Below are 18,092 nucleotides of genomic sequence, written 5' to 3' on the forward strand. Positions count from 1 at the left end.
ATTAATTATATTTTCTTAGACATTTCAAACCATATCACAAATTTTATGTGTCTGCTTCTCGCAAATATTTCTAATGCTAAGCAAGTAGACTTATAAATTTAACAAACAAAATATTCCTAAGTGTTTAAGTAACACCTGCAAATCTAATTGTTAACAAACTACAGAAGGTTATTGCAGTAATAGTTCATATCCTGATTTGTTCATACCTTGTTGAGTAATCCTCTCTCATACTTACTCTGTGCTTGGTCATTGGAATTGCTTGGACCAATGGGATGATAGCATATGTGAAACACTGGGGCTTTCTCTCTCTGTGTATTTGGAATCCTTAAACTCCCATATGAGGAAGCCTGGGCTAATCTATTGGAGGATGAGAGACCATGTGGAACAGAGACCAACAAACCAACAGCCTTCCAACCACCTGACATGGACCATTCAGCCTGACCATTCAGTACCAGCTGACCAGAAAAGCTGTTCAGTTGACCCACAGAATGAAGAGAAATAATAAGAGAGAATTTAAGTAACTAAGTTTGGGATGTTTCAAAGCAGCAAAAGCAAACTGATATATAAACTGAAATTCTTCTTATTTATAATAGACCTTTTCAGGCCAAACTTTTTTCCATGAAACCTGGACCATCCATCTGCTCTATAATAGAATATCTTTCATAACTTTTGTGCTCCTGATTTGAGTTGAGGAGGTAATGAACCCTGAATCCAGATTGTAACTAATTCCTTTTTTCCTGTTTGATTGGATTCCATACCCTTCAAATATTTCCCTTTCTTTTATCAACTCTCATTACAAATTTTTTTTAAATGTTTATTTATTTTTAAGAGAGAGAGACAGAGACAGAGCATGAGCCAGGGAGGGGCAGAGGGAGAGGAGACACAGAATCCGGAGCAGGCTCCAAGCTCTGAGCTGTCAGCATGGAGCCCAATGATGGCTTGAACCCACAAACTGTGAGATCATGACCTGAGCTAATCCTGAGGCACCCAGGCTCCCCTCAACTCTCATTAAAAAAATTTTTTTAACATTTATTTATTTTTGAGAGAGAGAGAGAGAGAGAGAGAGAGAGAGAAGGGCAGAGAGAGAGAGACAGAATCCGAAGTAGGCTCCAGGCTCCCAGCTGTCAGCACAGAGCCTGACTCGGGGTTCTAACTGTGAGATCTTGACCCAAGCCGAAGTCGGGTGCTTAACCGACTGAGCCACCCAGGTGCCCCTCAACTCTCATTTTAAAGTCATCTGTATGGGCACCTGGGTGACTCAGCTGGTTGAGCATTTGACCTGACTTCAGCTCAGGTCATGGTCTCATGGTTCATGAGTTCAAGCCCCACATCAGGCTCTGTGCTGGTAGGTTGGAGCCTGGAGCCTGCTTTGGATCCTGTGTCTCCCTCTCTCTCTGTCCCTCCCCTGCTCACTTTCTTTCTCTCAAAAACAAACATTAAAAATTTTTTTTAAAGTCATTTGTAGATATCTTCCCAATGGTCAATGGGCCAATTACCCTTCTAACTGTAAAGCTTGATCTTTAAACAAATAAAAAATAAAATGTATTTAATAATTTCTTAACATAATAAACGATGCCAGTGTAATACAATTAATATTAATACCAAGGTGATAAGAAAGAGAATAACATGATCATCATTAATATATCCTACATAACCATCCTTTTCATGAGTTGAAATTTTCTTCTTAGGATATTTTATGTTTTTCTCCTTCTGGAATACCATTATAGGCTGATGCTTTTCTCAGATTTGTTCCAATGAAATATAATGATTTTTTCTTTTTATTCAAATTATAATATCTCAGCCAGGGAAAAATCCTTAAAACTTGCTCTTGTCTCCTCAGTGCCATCCCAGATGGTCTGAAGTATCTCACTTTCAAGGAATAAGGTATTTTAGTCAACAAAGGTGGAATTAGCTACTTTTCACCAAGCTTTGGTTATTTCAGTGGTGTGTTAGAAACCCCATTCAGTGTTCTAAGGGTACATTCGAATTGTTCCATGTATGTCTGAAATGGGTGATTTTGCTGTGGACCATTTTTTTAAATATATATTTTAAGATAACATTATGTAACATTTAATAAACATTATTATTCATTTTTGAGAGAGAGAGAGAGAGAGGGAGACAGACCATAAACAGGGGAGGGGCAGAGAGAGAGGGAGACACAGAATCTGAAGCAGGCTCCAGGCTCTGAGATGTCAGCACAGAGCCCAATGCAAGACTCAAACCCACAAACTGTGAGATCATGACCTGAGCCAAAGTTGGACACTTAACTGATTGAGCCACCAGGAGCCCCTGCTGTGGACCATTTTAATGACAGAACAGTTAGACAGTCATCCCCCCCCTTATCTGCAGTTTTGCTTCCCATGGTTTTAGTTACCCCTGGTCAACTGTGGTCTGGAAACACAATCCTTCTTCTGAGGTATGGTCACAAGGTCAGTAGTAGCCTAATGTTTTATCTCAACACCTGTGCCATTCACCTCACTTCATCTCATCACATAGGCATTTTGTCATCTCATATCATCACAAGAAGAAGAGCGTGAGTACAATAAATCAGATATTTTGAGAGACATCACATTGACAAAACTTTTATTACAGCATATTGTTGTAATTGTTCCATTTTTAAATTACTTATTGTTGTTAATCTCTTATTGTGCCTAATTTATAAATTAAGTTATCATACGTATGTATAGGGAAAAAATAGTACACATAGGGTTTGGTTTTATCTGTGGTTTCAGACATCCACTAGGGGTCTTGGGATATATCCCCGTGGATAAGGCAGGTGGGGGGGGGGGACTATTATACTTTTAAAAGTAAAGAGTTCATAATGATGTTTTCAATATAATTTCCACTTTATCCAATCCTTAATTGTTGTTCTGACATAAAAATATTTTACTTACAGCATGTCTATTTAAATTCAATACGACATTTCCAACTAAATTTAATAGAAGTACGAGTTGTAAGTCGCTAAACATATTGGTCACATTTTATGGAGCAGATTGAAAAATAGAGAAATATTATCTAAGGGGAAAGTTCTATAAAATTCTACCAATGATTAGCTTTGCATTCTGGGAGGCAAACAAACAGATGTATTGGGCTTTCTTGCCACTTACCTTCTAGGCAAAGGAAGGTCCCAGAATCCTACGGGATGTCAGCACCGTTCTTGGAGGCAGCTTCTTTGCAATAATAGAAAGTGCTGCTTTTCCATTTCTATTTTTTTTAATGTTTTTAATTTTTTTTTTTTTATTTATTTTTGGGACAGAGAGAGACAGAGCATGAACGGGGGAGGGGCAGAGAGAGAGGGTGACACAGACTCGGAAACAGGCTCCAGGCTCCGAGCCATCAGCCCAGAGCCTGACGCGGGGCTCGAACTCACGGACCGCGAGATCGTGACCTGGCTGAAGTCGGACGCTTAACCGACTGCGCCACCCAGGCGCCCCAAATGTTTTTAATTTATTAAAACGCCCCAGAAAGAGGGGGTGGGGTGGGGAGAGACAGAGTGTAAGCGGGAGAGGGGCAGAGAGAGAGGGATACAGAATCTGAAGCAGGCTCCAGGCTCTGAGCTGTTAGCACAGAGCCCTATGTGGGGCTCCAACCCACGAACTGTGAGATCATGACCTGAGCCAAGTCAGATGCTTAACCAACTGAGCCACCCAGGCGCCTCTTTCCATTTCTATTTCTAAGAGAAGTTAGAATTAGAGCCCGAAAGAACTATTGCAAAAAAAAAAAAAAATTTTTTTTTAAAGGCATCCAGTCCAGGGATTGTTATGGTGAAGTCCATGGGTAGGTTCTAGGAAGTTTATAAACACTCAGAAATAATTTGCAAAATGTTTATGTGTTTATGTCTTACCCTGGAAAGAGAATTCATAAATTTCCTCACATTCTTGAGAGAGTTTTAGTATTAACAAAACAAAATAAAACCACCAGCAGCACCACAACTAAACCTCAATACTGATTTAGTTTAATATTGTCCCATAGTAATAAGTAAACTGATAAAGTAAATCACTTGCCTGGAATCACAGTATGTGGCAGAGCCTAGGATAGAGACAGAGTACGTGATCATTACATATAGGGATAATTACTAAATTTATATTTTAAAAGAACATTGAGATTTGGGGAGAAATTGTGCAAAATGAGTCAAAAGAATCAGAGGCTTAGAAATGATTCCTATTTCTGAGAGACAGAGAAAGATGTAATGAGAGGTACAGAATTATGTGTAAGTGCTTGTCAATAACATGGCTAGAGGTTAGTGGTCACTGAAAGAAAGTAAACTATAAAAACATTTGCAGAATATTTCTCAAAGTCCCAGCAGGCTTTTTCATAGGAATTGAAAAGCTGATTTTATTTTTATTTTTATCTATTTATTTTCTTTAATATATTGAATTTTTATTAATGTACTTCTATATCTGTGTATGTGGATGTGTGTTTTTCAGAAACATTAGAAAGTTGTAGACATGATGCTTGGCCCCCAAATATTTCAGCAAGCATCTCTGCAGAGTAAGACAGCTCACTGCATTAACAGAATGCCTTTATTACACCTAAGAAAATTAACACCAACCTGTTAATAATCAGATCATAGTCAAATTTCCCCTAATTGTGCCCCTAAATGCTTTAACTATAGCATTTTTAATTTTTTTTTAACATTTATTTATTTTTGAGACAGAGACAGAGCATGAACGGGGGAGGGTCAGAGAGAGAGGGAGACACAGAATCGGAAGCAGGCTCCAGGCTCTGAGCCATCAGCCCAGAGCCCGACGCTGGGCTCGAACTCACGAACCGTGAGATCGTGACCTGAGCCAAAGTCGGACGCTCAACCGACTTAGCCACCCAGGCGCCCCTAACTATAGCATTTTTAAAACCATGGTTCATTCAAGTTACACATATTGCATGTGGTTGTTATGTCTCTTTAGATCTAGAACATGTCCCTCACCTTTTAAAAATGACATTGAGGGGGTGCCTGGGTGGCTAAGTCAGTCAGGTGTTTGACTCTTGATTTAGGCTCAGGTCATATCACCGTTTGTGGGATCAAGCCCTGAGTTGGGTTCTGCACTGACAGCTCAGAGCCTGCTTGGGGTTCTCCCTCTTTCTGTCTTCTCCTCCCCTGCTTGCTTGCTTTCTCTCTCAAAATAAATAAATAAACTTTAAAAAATAACATTGAATATTCCACATTTTTATATTTTTCTGACAACTTTCTTATAGTGTCTCTTAGCACGATTTTTTCTATCCCTTATGTTTCCTGTAAACTGAAAGTGAGGTCTAAAGGCTTGCTTTGATTCAGGTTAAATCTTTTTGGCAAGATTATCCCCCAGGTGATGCTGTGTATTTCATATGTTGTCACATTGGGAGACCCAAATAAGCTCGGGTTGTTCCCACTGTTATTTATTTTATTTTTTAATAGTTTTATTGAGGTATTCACAGATCATGCAATTCACCTATTTATTTATTTTTTATTTTTATTTTTTTTGTGAGAGAGAGAGGGTGCACGTGAGTGAGGGACAGAGAGAGAAAGAGAGAGAAGCAAGGCTCACCTGATGTGGGGCTCGAATTCACAGACCATGAGATCATAACCCGAGCCTAAATCAGATGCTTAATGACTGAACCACTCAGGTGCCCCCAATTCATCCAATGGAAGTGTACAGTTCATGCTATTGGGTTGTCCCAGGGCTGCATAACTACTCCTTTTACCAATGCTAAGTCTGATCACCTCGTTGAAGAGGTGATTGCCAGGGAAGAGAAATATTTTAGATTACAAAGATTTATTGAGCTCTATGAGTTAAGCGCTGCATGGGGTGCTAGACTCAGGCCCCAGGACTGAGAGTTTAAGGGTTTCTATGTGACCTTGGAGAATGCAGCCCCAGTGAGGTTGTGGGGACAGAAGTAAGATCCCAAGAAGAATGTGGGTGCTGGGGTTGTGGCACACTTAGTTCATGAGGTCACCACACACACACACACACACACTATGGGGGAGGGGCAGAGAGAGGCAGAGACAGAGGATCTGAGGCAGGCTCTGCACTCACAGCAAAGAGCCCCACGTAGGGCTCGAACTCAAGAACCATGAGATCCTGAGCTGAAATCGGAGGCTTAACCAACTGAGACACCCAGGCGCCCCAGTTTATGAGGTCTTAAAATCACAAAGAAGCAAGGACTTCGGAGGTGGCTTGAAGGGGTAGCAGAGTAACCCGTAGAGCCATGTTGAGTGGAACTCAGGGCAGCAACCACGCCTTTCCTTTACCTGCATGTAGCTGTGTGCCTGTATGCTCTGCCCCATTGCTCCTCGGCTGTAGTTCTGGGTTTGTACAGAGCAGCTTTCCAGACAGGTTCAGGAAGTCAGAAGTCCAGGTGAGAGCAGATGGGAGTAAACCAGAGGTTGCTGGGTGCAGACTGAGCACCAAGCCGGGGCACAGCTTTCCCAGCTGATTTAATCCTTGAAGCCACCCTGGGAGGCGGGCACTGCATAGCCGAGCAAACAAGTTGGGAGAGATTGCTAATTAATTTACCCAAGGTCACACAGCGGGGTTTTTGGGTACACACGAATTGGGTCTATCAGTTTTTATTAAATGTTTTTATTTATTTATTTTGGGGGGGGTGCCTGAGAGAGAGGGAGAGAGAATCCTAAGCAGGCTCTACATTGTCAGTCCAGAACCTGATGCAGGGCTTGAACTCCCAAAGTGTGAGGTCATGACTTGACCCTCTGTGCAGTTCTTTGAGTGTTTGTCCTCTACCTTTGTGGAGTGGGACTCACCAATTCACCCTCTCGTGGGTCTCCAGCGACCTGTGGAAGTCAACGTCTCCCCTCAGGATCCCCAGTTGCAGCAAGAATATCACTGGGAACAGCAGAGGCGCAGGTGTGATCCTCCTCCCTCCTCCTTGGCATTTGGTTCTGTCGGCAACATTTGGTAGTGGGGACTAACCGGGTCACAGACTACTCCCCTTGCAGCCATTGTGTCATTCTTTTTCAACCCATATTGTCCTTGACCTTTCTTAGCCACTCATTCTATGTTCTCTCAGTTCTCTGAGATTACCTGACTCTGTCCATTCTTGGGTCAGGTATCACTTGGATGTTAATTTGGTTGGGGGCAGAAGACATTCAGAAGAATTTTGACTTAGACACTGTATTTCTGTTGCATATAAAAGTTCAAATAGGTATGAAGACTCTACTTTATGAGGCCATCAGGGGGCCAGGATCCTTCTATCCTTTTATTCCACCACCCCTGGGGGACGGTCCTGGTCTGCATCTGGGGTGGCATTTCAGCTAGTGAGAAGCGGGGAGGGGAGAGGAGAGGGTGAGCCATTTCCATTGGAGTGTACAACCCAGAAGATACATGCCTCACCTGCTCACATCCCACTCACCAGAATGTTTTTGAAGGGAGGAGAGGATGGGGGTTGTAGTCTTATTAAGTGAAGCTATGTGTCCAGCTGAAAAAGAGCATGATGGCAGTATCTGCCACAGGCAGGCTGGGCTCTCAGGACCTCCAGTTCCATAGGCTGCTGGCAGTTGTGAGACAGTCCACCCCTCCCCCGCCCCCTGCTCCAGATAGTCTGCATACATCTCCTCCTACCACGCTCCCCTGTTCGGCTGGAGTTCAGATTGGTCCAAATCCTGCTAGAGGGAAGGTGGTTTTGAGATTATGGATGCTTATGGTCTGCTCAGAGTTCACCATTCTCCTAGGGCACCAGAGCCCAGCTTCACAGTTCCCATAGTCACTGCTGCTGAGATGAAAAAGGAACTACTTATTGGAGTGATGTCCATGTCCATCCCCACATCCACCCCTCCATTCTGAGTAAGAGGTTGAATTGAGTATGCTCCCCTTTTCCTGTTGATGGCTCCCGTAGGTTCCTGCCTTGGTATAAAACGTGCCTTCTGGCCTAGATTTGGCATATGGTGTGTATTTGCTTCTCTGGGAGTCCATGTCCTCTTTTATTTACTTCCATTGCCTCCTATAGATGATCTGATGGAGAGAAAGTCCAGGTTATGTCCTGAAGGAGGGTCAGTCTTGCACTTAAGGGTGCAGTTGATGAGTGCACATGAGTTCCTTCAACAGAGCAATAGTTGCAGTCTTCCTGCATGCCAACCCTTGGCTGTTGGCAAGGATCCCCATGGCTGCAGCAGCAGTATCCACTCAAACATGAAAGTGGTCTCTCCTGGTTATGGTGTATTGTTTGCATGTGTATCACAGAGTTCTAGTACATTTGGCTCATACGTACTATGTATCAATAAGACCTGTACATTGTTCACCAGTCAGATGAAGACCTATTTGGGTCCTGGCCTGGTGGGTGCATTCTGGGGGGTAGAACAGCATTGGGTGCATCCTGGCACTGTTACCACTTCCTCTCTTGATGCTGGATCACGATCTCTTGCCTAGAGCAGCATGGTGACATGCCTCCAGTGTCTCCTTATAAACTAGAAGTCCTCCAGATGAGATGATCTACCTGAGTATTTCAGTGGCTCGAGGGGGTGTCCTTACCAGGTGAGTGCTGACTTGCTCTTAAATCTGCGGTATTGCTTTGCTCTCTGGTTTCACCACAGCTTGTATCAGATAAGGAATTCCCTTTGATGATCCAGTCCTGGGCCTTCTGAGCTCCTGAGCACTCTGTAATCCTTGTTGTGATAGCCCTGGAATTTCTGTAGATATCTGGGTTATGAATTCCTCCTGGTTGCTGTTTCAGAGACCACTGGCCTTATTATTGTCTGGGCCCTCCCTTTGTACACATTCCTGTCACAGTCCTGAGTCTTGGTGATCTGGTTTACTTCTGGGGCAATCTGTGGCATGATTTTATTTAATTCGAACTAGGGCAGTGTGAAATACATCATCTTAAACACCTTTCTTGGCCAAAGTGGGTCATTACTTACCACTTACTTATTCTGCTCCTCTAGGCCCTACAGATACCACAGAGAACAAAACAAAGTCTTAATGTGATCTAGTGTCACAAATCCCCTGTTCCTTTGTGTCTTTGCTGAGGTGTTTTGGTGAGTGTTAACCCCCTCTGATGGGTGGGGCAATTTGAGGGTTTCCAGGGCAGCTGTCTTACCACATATGGGGTGGGCCTCTGCATCAGGAGTGCAAACTGGTACCTGCTCCCTCAGCTTCCAACAATGTTCATCTCTGTCTCTTCCAAATGGTCTGCTTCTATGGCTGTCACCCTTACTTTGCTCAAGGTTATGCACTCTGGCCTCTGGACTGAGGGAATGAGGACATGTCCTGACATCCTTACTCTGATCAAAGACCTGTCTCTGAGATGATGGAGGTCACCTGGAATACCTGAGTACCCGTGCCTGGAGCCCATGGGCCATTGCTTCCTTACTCTCAGTCCACTTTATTAGTATTTCCCATCTCCTGGCCATCCTGGGGCTAGGCCCTTACCCCTGGCAGGACAAGTCCTTGTGCTTTTGCAAATCTGTGCTGGGGGTCCTGGAGATGCAGACCTCTTCCCACTTTTCTCTTTTTCATTAAAAAAAAAAAGTTGTTGCCTTGGCTGCAGGTGCTGGGTTTGAACCACTGTCTCCGTTTCCTCTTACTTGTCATCAGTTTTACTACTGTGCAGTCCCCCTTCCTAGAGCTGGGGTGAAGACTCCCCATTCCTTGCATTTCCCTTCAAACTCCCCTCCGAGCTCACCTGTCCCTCCTTCCCTAGTTGTCAGCACCAGGTCAGTCAGAGCTAGGAAGGTGAAGTCCAGCTAAAGACTGGGTTGAGAGAGGGCTGGGCAGCTCTATGGGAAAACCCCCTTTTTTAAAATTTTATTTTTTATTTTTTTAAAATTTACATCCAAATTACTTAGCATATAGTGCAACAATGATTTCAGGAGTAGATTCCTTAGTGCCCCTTACCCATTTAACCCATCTCCCCTCCTACAACCCCTCCAGCAACCCTCAGTTTGTTCTCCATATTTATGAGTCTCTTCTGTTCTGTCCCCCCTCCCTGTTTTTATATTATTTTTGTTTCCCTTCCCTTACGTTCATCTGTTTTGTTTCTTAAAGTCCTCATATGAGTAAAGTCATATGATTTTTGTCTTTCTCTGACTAATTTCACTTAGCATAATACCCTCCAGTTCCATCCACGTCATTGCAAATGGCAAGATTTCATTCTTTTTGATTGCTGAGTGATACTCCATTGTATATATATACCACATCTTCTTTATCCATTCATCCATCGATGGACATTTGGGCTCTTTCTATACTTTGGCTATTGTTGATAGTGCTGCTATAAACATGGGGGTGCATGTGTCCCTTTGAAACAGCACACCTGTATCCCGTGGATAAATGCCTAGTAGTGCAATTGCTGGGTCATAGGGTAGTTCTATTTTTAGTTTTTTGAGGAACCTCCATACTGTTTTCCAGAGGGGCTGCACCAGCTTGCATTCCCACCAACAATGCAAAAGAGATCCTCCTTCTCCGCATCCTCGCCAACATCTGTTGTTGTGAGTTGTTAATGTTAGCCATTCTGACAGGTGTAAGGTGGTATCTCATGGTGGTTTTGATTTGTATTTCCCTGATGATGAGTGCAGTTGAGCATTTTTTCATGTGTCGGTTGGCCATCTAGATGTCTTCTTTGGAGAAGTGTCTATTCATGTCTTTTGCCCATTTCTTCACTGGATTATTTGTTTTTTGGGTGTTGAGTTTGATAAGTTCTTTATAAATTTTGGATACTAACTCTATCTGATATGTCATTTGCCAATATCTTCTCTCATTCTGTCAGTTGCCTTTTAGTTTTGCTAATGGTTTCCTTCACTGTACAGAAGCTTTTTATTTTGATGAGGTCCCAATAGTTCATTTTGGCTTTTGTTTCCTTTGCCTCCAGAGATGTGTTGAGTAAGAAGTTGCTGCGACCAAGATCAAAGAGGTTTTTGCCTGCTTTCTCCTCGACGATTTTGATGGCTTCCTGACTTACATTGAGGTCTTTCATCCATTTTGAGTTTATTTTTGTGTAGGGTGTAAGAAAGTGGTCCAGGTTCATTCTTCTGCATGTCGCTGTCCAGTTTTCCCAGCACCACTTGCTGAAGAGACTGTCTTTATTCCATTGGATATTCTTTCCTGCTTTGTCAAAGATTAGTTGGCCATACGTTTGTGGGTCCATTTCTGGGTTCTCTATTCTGTTCCATTAATCTGAATGTCTGCTCTTGTGCCAGTACCATACTGTCTTGACGGTTACAGCTTTGTAGTATAGCTCGAAGTCTGGGATTGTGATGCCTCCTGCGTTGGTTTTCTTTTTCAAGATTGCTTTGGCTTTTCGGGGTCTTTTCTGGTTCCATACAAATTTTAGGATCATTTGTTCTAGCTCTGTGAAGAATGCTGGTGTTATTTTGATAGGGATTGCATTGAATATGTAGATTGCTTTGGGTAGTATCGACATTTACCAATATTTGTTCTTCCTATCCAGGAGCATGGAATCTTTTTCCTCTTTGTGTGTGTTTGTGTGTGTGTGTGTGTGTGTGTGTGTGTGTGTGTGTCTTCTTCAATTTCTTTCATAAGCTTTCTATAGTTTTCACTGTATAGATTCTTTCACCTCTTTGGTTAGATTTATTCCTAGGTATTTTATGGTTTTTTGTGCAACTGTAAATGGGATCTTGATTTCTCTTTCTGTCGCTTCATTGTTGGTGTATAGGAATGCAACCGATTTCTGTGTGTTGATTTTATATCCTGCAACTTTGCTGAATTCATGAATCAATTCTAGCAGTTTTTTGGTGGAATCTTTTGGGTTTTCCATATACAGTATCATGTTGTCTGTGAAGAGTGAAAGTTTGACTTCCTCTTTGCTGATCTGGATGCCTTCTATTCCTTTGTGTTGCCTGATTGCTGAGGCTAGGACTTCCAATACTATGTTGAATAACAGTAGTGAGAGTGGACATCCCTGTCTTGCTCCTGACCTTTGGGGGAAAGCTTTCAGTAATGGGAAAACCCTTTTTAAATTTGGAGATCATCAGCACTGTAAGCTGCTCCAGCTCCCAGCCCTGGGCTTGGACGTTGTCTCAATGCCCAGAGAGTGCTACTTGCATTTAGTTCACTCAGGCCAGGGATGCTAACCATTGGCCAATTCATGGAAAACTCCACTCAGAATGTGGACAGAACCCATGTTGAGAGTCCTCCAATTAGTTCCTGCTCCAAATCAGCAAGCAGCACTCTGGGAAAGGCTGACTTCAACCACAGCTTCTCCCTGCCCCTGAAAATTCAGCTCATCTAAACCTCTGGGTCTAATCCAGCCCACAGTGGGACATCCCTACAGAGCCCACAGCGGAAGGCCTGAAAAGGTAACAGGATGCGAGAGCCTTTTGCTCACCTTGAACTTCTCTTATTCCTGTCTTGAACCACAAGGTCTTTCAGACAAAATCCTGCCAACATTTGCCAAATGAGATTTGCCAGCTGCCAAGTCTGGCTGGCTTTGATGTGACAGGGTTGTTTTTGCTTCATTTTTATTATGAAACCAGCACCTAGGCTGTGCAAAGGCCATTCATGAGGGCAGCGGTAGTGGTGCTGAGGTTGTTCTGGCTCCCATGCCTTCCTTGAACCTCACAAAGACATTCTAGAAATGCTATGGTCAGAGCCTCAGGGAGAGAAGAACCTGCCAGGTCAGAGCCTCTTAAATTCTCTACACCCTTGGTTTCTGTGTCTCTCCTTCTATCTCCCTGACTATTCCATTTGTTTTCCTTTGTGGACTTCTCTCCTAGGTTCTGTCTCTGTCCAGAGCTGGGCTACCACTGGGGTAGATGGTAGGAAGAAGTTAGGGACCCAGGCGTCAGAGAGTAGCATGAATCCTGGGCACCCAGAAGTTAGCAGATAGAGTGGGGAGAGATGAGGGCCAACTGCATGTATGAAATTGCTGATATTTCATCATTTTTGATCTATAAAATCAACAATTTCATTTGGTTCAAACTACGACTTCAGAAATTGCTTCAGCAGGGCCTATGTCTACCTATACTTTATTTTTTTTTTAAATGTTTATTTATTTATTTATTTTAGAGAGAGAGAGAGATTGAGAGAGAGCATGCACGAACCAGGGAGAAGGAGAGAGAGGGAGAGAGGGAATCCCAAGCAGGCTCTATGCTGTCAGTGCAGAGCCTGATGTGGGGCTCGAACTCAAGAAATGTGTGATCATAACCTGAGCCAAAATCAAGAGAGATGCTCAACAAACTGAACCACCCAGGCACCCCACCTATACTATAAAGGAGACTATAAGAAGGTAGTAGGGCACCTAGGTGGCTCAGTTGGTTAAGCAACTGACTCTTGGTTTCAGATCAGGTCATGATCTCACTGCTTGTGGGCTTGAGCCCCATATGGGCTCCACAGCTGGCAGTGCGGAGACTGCTTGGGATTCTCTCTCTCTCCCACTCTCTCTGTCCCTCCCCCACTCATGCTCATTGTCTCTCTTAAAATAAATAAATAAACTTAAAAAAAGCTTAAGTAGCTTACACAAAGGTAAAAAGAAATAATTAAATTGGAAAAAACTGCTCTTTACAGCTAGCAACTCTGCAGTTCCAGAAGGTAGTGAAGTGCTGGAGTTTCATGTGAAATCATGTATAGCCAAGAAGTAGTTCTGTTTATAGCTGCTGAAAAGTTTATAGCCGACTTAAAATCCCCCTCACTGTCGAGGAGGGTGGAGCAGTGCAGCAGATCTCTGTGTCTCCGAGCCTGGCATGCCTGTCTGGGGTACTTTTTCAGAGCAGGCCCTGGAGTACTATCATTCTATGCTGTGAGGAAGAGCATCAGCTAGGATTTTAGAAAGAGTTGGTAAAGACCTGGTACTTCCAGGGTAGCTCAGACAACTCTCTGCAAAGACAAAGTCTTGCTATAAGGAAGCCTGCACAGATGCTGAGATGAGCTGCTTACTATCTGTGGAGTCTTAGCTAAGTAGAACTCTCTGAGCCTCAGGACGCCTAGCTGTGCTGCCAGCTCAGAGCCTGGAGCCTGCTTCAGATTCTGTGTCTCCCTCTCTCTCTGCCCCTCCACCCCACTCACACTCTGTGTCTCTCAAAAATGAATAAATGTTAAAAAAAAAATAAAACCTCTCTGAACCTCAGTTTCTTCCGCTATAGAATGGGATGGTAAGTCCTACCTCTTACGACTATATTGTCCACCAGAGTTGCCATATCTAATACCACTGGGTGGCCTGAACAACAGAAATGTATTTTCTCACAGTTTTTGGGGCCACAAGTCCAAGATCAAGGTGTTGGATGGGTCCGTTTCTGATGAGGCCTCTCTTCTGGGCTTGTACATGGCTGTCTTCTTGCTGTCATAACATGGCTTCATTTCTGTGAGGGTGCAGAGAGAGAGAGAGAGAGAGAGATCTGATATCTCTTCCTCTTCTTATAAGGATACCAGTCCTAACAGATTAAGATCTCATCCTTATGACCTCATTTAACTTTTATTACCTTCTTATGGGCCCTATCTCCAAAAACAGTCACATTGGGGATTAGAGTGTCAACATACACATTAGGGAGGGGGCACAACTCAGTCTAGAACAGACTGTTTTCAGAGTATCAAGACATAGATTATGCTCTGAAAATGGCAGTTCTTTTGATGTGGGTCATGGAAGAGGTCAAGCAGGTTCAGTGAATCTGCCTGCTGAATCAAGAAGGTCTGAGCAGACTAAGCCAAAGATACCCCCAGGTCCTTGGTGAAGAAGAAATAAAAGTAAAGACCACACCCCTACAGTAGATTACCAATACTTTGCTACACTTCTTTTTATGCTTTAAAGGTTCATTTAATAACTATCTGTGTTTTTTTTTTCATGATGACACCTTCTCCCTTACTTCCTACATTCGGTCAGCCACTAGCTGTCCTTGATCTACATTCCCCACTCTCCTATTAGTCCAGGTCTCCACTCCTGATGAATTAGATACTCACTGTGGCTTCCTCTGTTCTTTTGCCACCATTCAGTCCCACCCACTCTCACACCCTAGACAGGCTGGTAGCTTAAAGTATAAACTAGATCATATCACCTCTCCACTCGAAATGTTTTGATGATTCCTATTATTTTTAGGATAAACTCAAACTTTATACCAAGCTTTCAAGGGCCCTCCTTATATCTTCTGGCTCTTACCCATCTCTCCAGCTTCATTGTCTCTCAACCCCACTTTCTCATTCTCTGACCTAGATGCCTCTGGGTTACTGCTCAAGCTGCTCTGCCTGCCCACACTCATCTGTTCCCCACACCCTTATACCAGACTCATTTTTTAGATCTCAGGTTCCAAGTGACACAACCCAGAAAGCCTTTGTTGGGAGATTAGGCTGCGTACCTAGCCCATGTGCTCACATTCTTTTTGTCCTAACAGCTATCTCCCCATATTGAAATCTGTGGTTGTCTCTATCTCCCCCTTCAAACTGTAAGTTCTGGGGAGGGTCTTATTTATTGTTGTGTTCCCAGCATCTAGCACAGCAACTGGCACATAGTAGGTACTCAATAAATACTAGTCAAATTAACCAATTATGTTTTTTTTTAACGTTTTTATTTATTTTTGAGACAGAGAGAGACAGAGCATGAATGAGGGAGGGGCAGAGAGAGAAGGAGACACAGAATCGGAAGCAGGCTCCAGGCTCTGAGCCATCAGCCCAGAGCCCGACATGGGGCTCGAACTCACGGACTGTGAGATCGTGACCTGAGCCGAAGTCAGATGCTTAACCGACTGAGCCACCCAGGCGCCCCTAACCAATTATGTTTTTAAAAACTGTTTTGGATAGTTGTATACCCATGTTCATAGCAGCATTATTCACAAAAGCCAAAAGGTGAAAACAGTTAACTGATTCGTCCCCAGTTAATTGATGGATGAATGGATAAACAAAATGTGGTATATCCATACAATGGACTATTATTTAGCTTTAAAAAAGAAAGAAATTCTGACACATACTACAACATGGAGGAAACTTGAGGACACTATACTAAGTAAAATAAGCCTGTCACAAAAGGATGACACAAAAGGATGGTATGACTCCTCTTATTTGAGGTTCCTAGAGTAGTCAAAGTCATAGAGACAGAAAGTAGAATGGTAGTTGCCGAGGACTCAGGGGAGAGGGAAATGAGGAGTTAGTGTTGAATGGGTACAGAGCTTTAGTCTGGGAGGAAAGAAAAGTTCTGGAGATGGATGGTAGTAATAGTTGCACAGCATGGGGAATATATTTAATGTCACTAAACTGTACACTTAAAAATGGTTAAAATGATAAATTTCATGTTTGTGTATTTTGCTGCAATAAAAAATAAACACTAAAATCGTTTTTATAAAATTTCAAACAACAAGAACAAAATAAAACCTCTAGGTAATGCTGGATAGAAAGAAAGAGATAGAGAGAGAGAGAGAGAGAGAGAGAGAGAGAGAGAATGAATCAGGAGGGACCCCTGCAGGGATCTGTGGTTGAGATTCAGGAGCCAGTGGGCAGACTAGGTTAGTAGCCCTCATAAAGGGTCCCTATGTAGTCAGGCTCATTGTCTCTGGATGTGCTTCAAGTTATCCTCTCACCCTCTCAAGACTGCTGCTGCTCATTTTTTTGTTCATTTCAATGGAGATGATTAAAATAAACACTTGGGGTGCCTGGCTGGCTCAGTTGGTTAAATGTCTGACTCTTGATTTTGGCTCAGGTCATGATCTCACTGTTGTGAGGTCGAGCCCTGTGTTGGCTCTGTGCTGACAGCATGAAGCCTGCTTGGGAGTCTCTCTCCCTCTCTCTCTGCCCTTCCCCCACTCATTCTCTCTTCCCTCCTCTTTCCCAAAATAAAATGAACACTCAGGGTTTTATATATCACTATCCTTAAGGTCTATTCCACTTGGCAGAGTACTTAAAAGAGGTTTCTTTGCAACTTTGGAAGTGAAACATTATTTAAGCACCCAGTGGCCGACTGTTCTTCAAAGATGATCATAACTTTATCTCCCATCTTGCATGATTTCTGCAATGAGACCATTAGGAAGAGAGGTCTATTTCCCTCTCCTTGAGCCTAGATGCAGAAGTGACATTGTGTGGCTTTTGAGGCTGGCCTCCAAGAGGCAGTGTAGTTTCTGCTCTTTTGCTCTCTGTGAGAGCCAGCTGCCATGTAGTAAAGAAGCTGCAGATAAAATACTGAGTGATGAGGCAGCTAGCATGTGCAATGAGAGAGGCCATGCTGGGTAGCTGACTATATGGTATGTGAGTGAAACTTCTTAGGCCTTCCAGCTCAGCCCAGCTGCCATTCGACTGCAACTTCATGGACACCCCCGTTAATCCAAGCTGGAACAGAAGAACTAGCCAACCAGGCATTGCCCAGACTTTTAACCCACAGAATCATTAGAAGTAAATAAGCCATTGCTGCTCTAAGTCACTAAGTTTTGAAATGGCTTGATTTGAAGCAATAGATAACCCAAGCCCCATCTTCTACCAAATTAAACACTAGAATGTATAATTGTAGTACAGCATTCTAGTACCTCCACTCCAGTTTGTATTCATTGTACAACATACATCAACATAGATATAACAGAAAGAAATCCATATACAACACCACCGTTCCAATGCTTTCTCTGTTTTCACTTATCCATACGTTTTTCTGTTAGTGTATGATAGGCATACTTAGTGAAACAATGTTGTATTTATTGAGCACGTGACATTGTGCTGTTTTTCTCTCTCTTCACATTGTATTTTTCATTCACCCATTGAACAAGCATTTACTGAGACCTACTTCATGTTAGGCACAGAGGATTTGGAGCTAAATGACTGCATACTATTTTTTCCATATTTTTAATCATTCACATAATTCCTATGAAATTGCTCTTTGAATTGAATGCAAATTAATCCAGGTGTTTCTTTTCTTGTCTATTTATAAATTTTAGCTCTGAAGAATGTGTGGTAACCTATAATATGACCTATAGTATCAAACCATACAATTAAAATTATCAGGAAAGGAAAATAAATATACCATGAACCTAGTCTAATAGAATTACTATAATTGAACATATAGCTCTGAGATTTCAGGCAAGGCAAAAAGAAAACAGTGAAACAGTCATTCTCATTGCTTGACTTAAAGCAAGCCCATCACACTTCTGATGGGGATGGAGATCTTGACTTCCCTACACAGGAGGAACTGGTGATGGACTAGAGGTGAGGAGGTGGAGGCAGTATACATAGGAGAGGGTCAGCTTTATCCAG

Source organism: Prionailurus viverrinus, chromosome B4 (genome assembly GCF_022837055.1).
Source record: "Prionailurus viverrinus isolate Anna chromosome B4, UM_Priviv_1.0, whole genome shotgun sequence".
NCBI classification, from domain to species: Eukaryota; Metazoa; Chordata; class Mammalia; order Carnivora; family Felidae; genus Prionailurus; species Prionailurus viverrinus.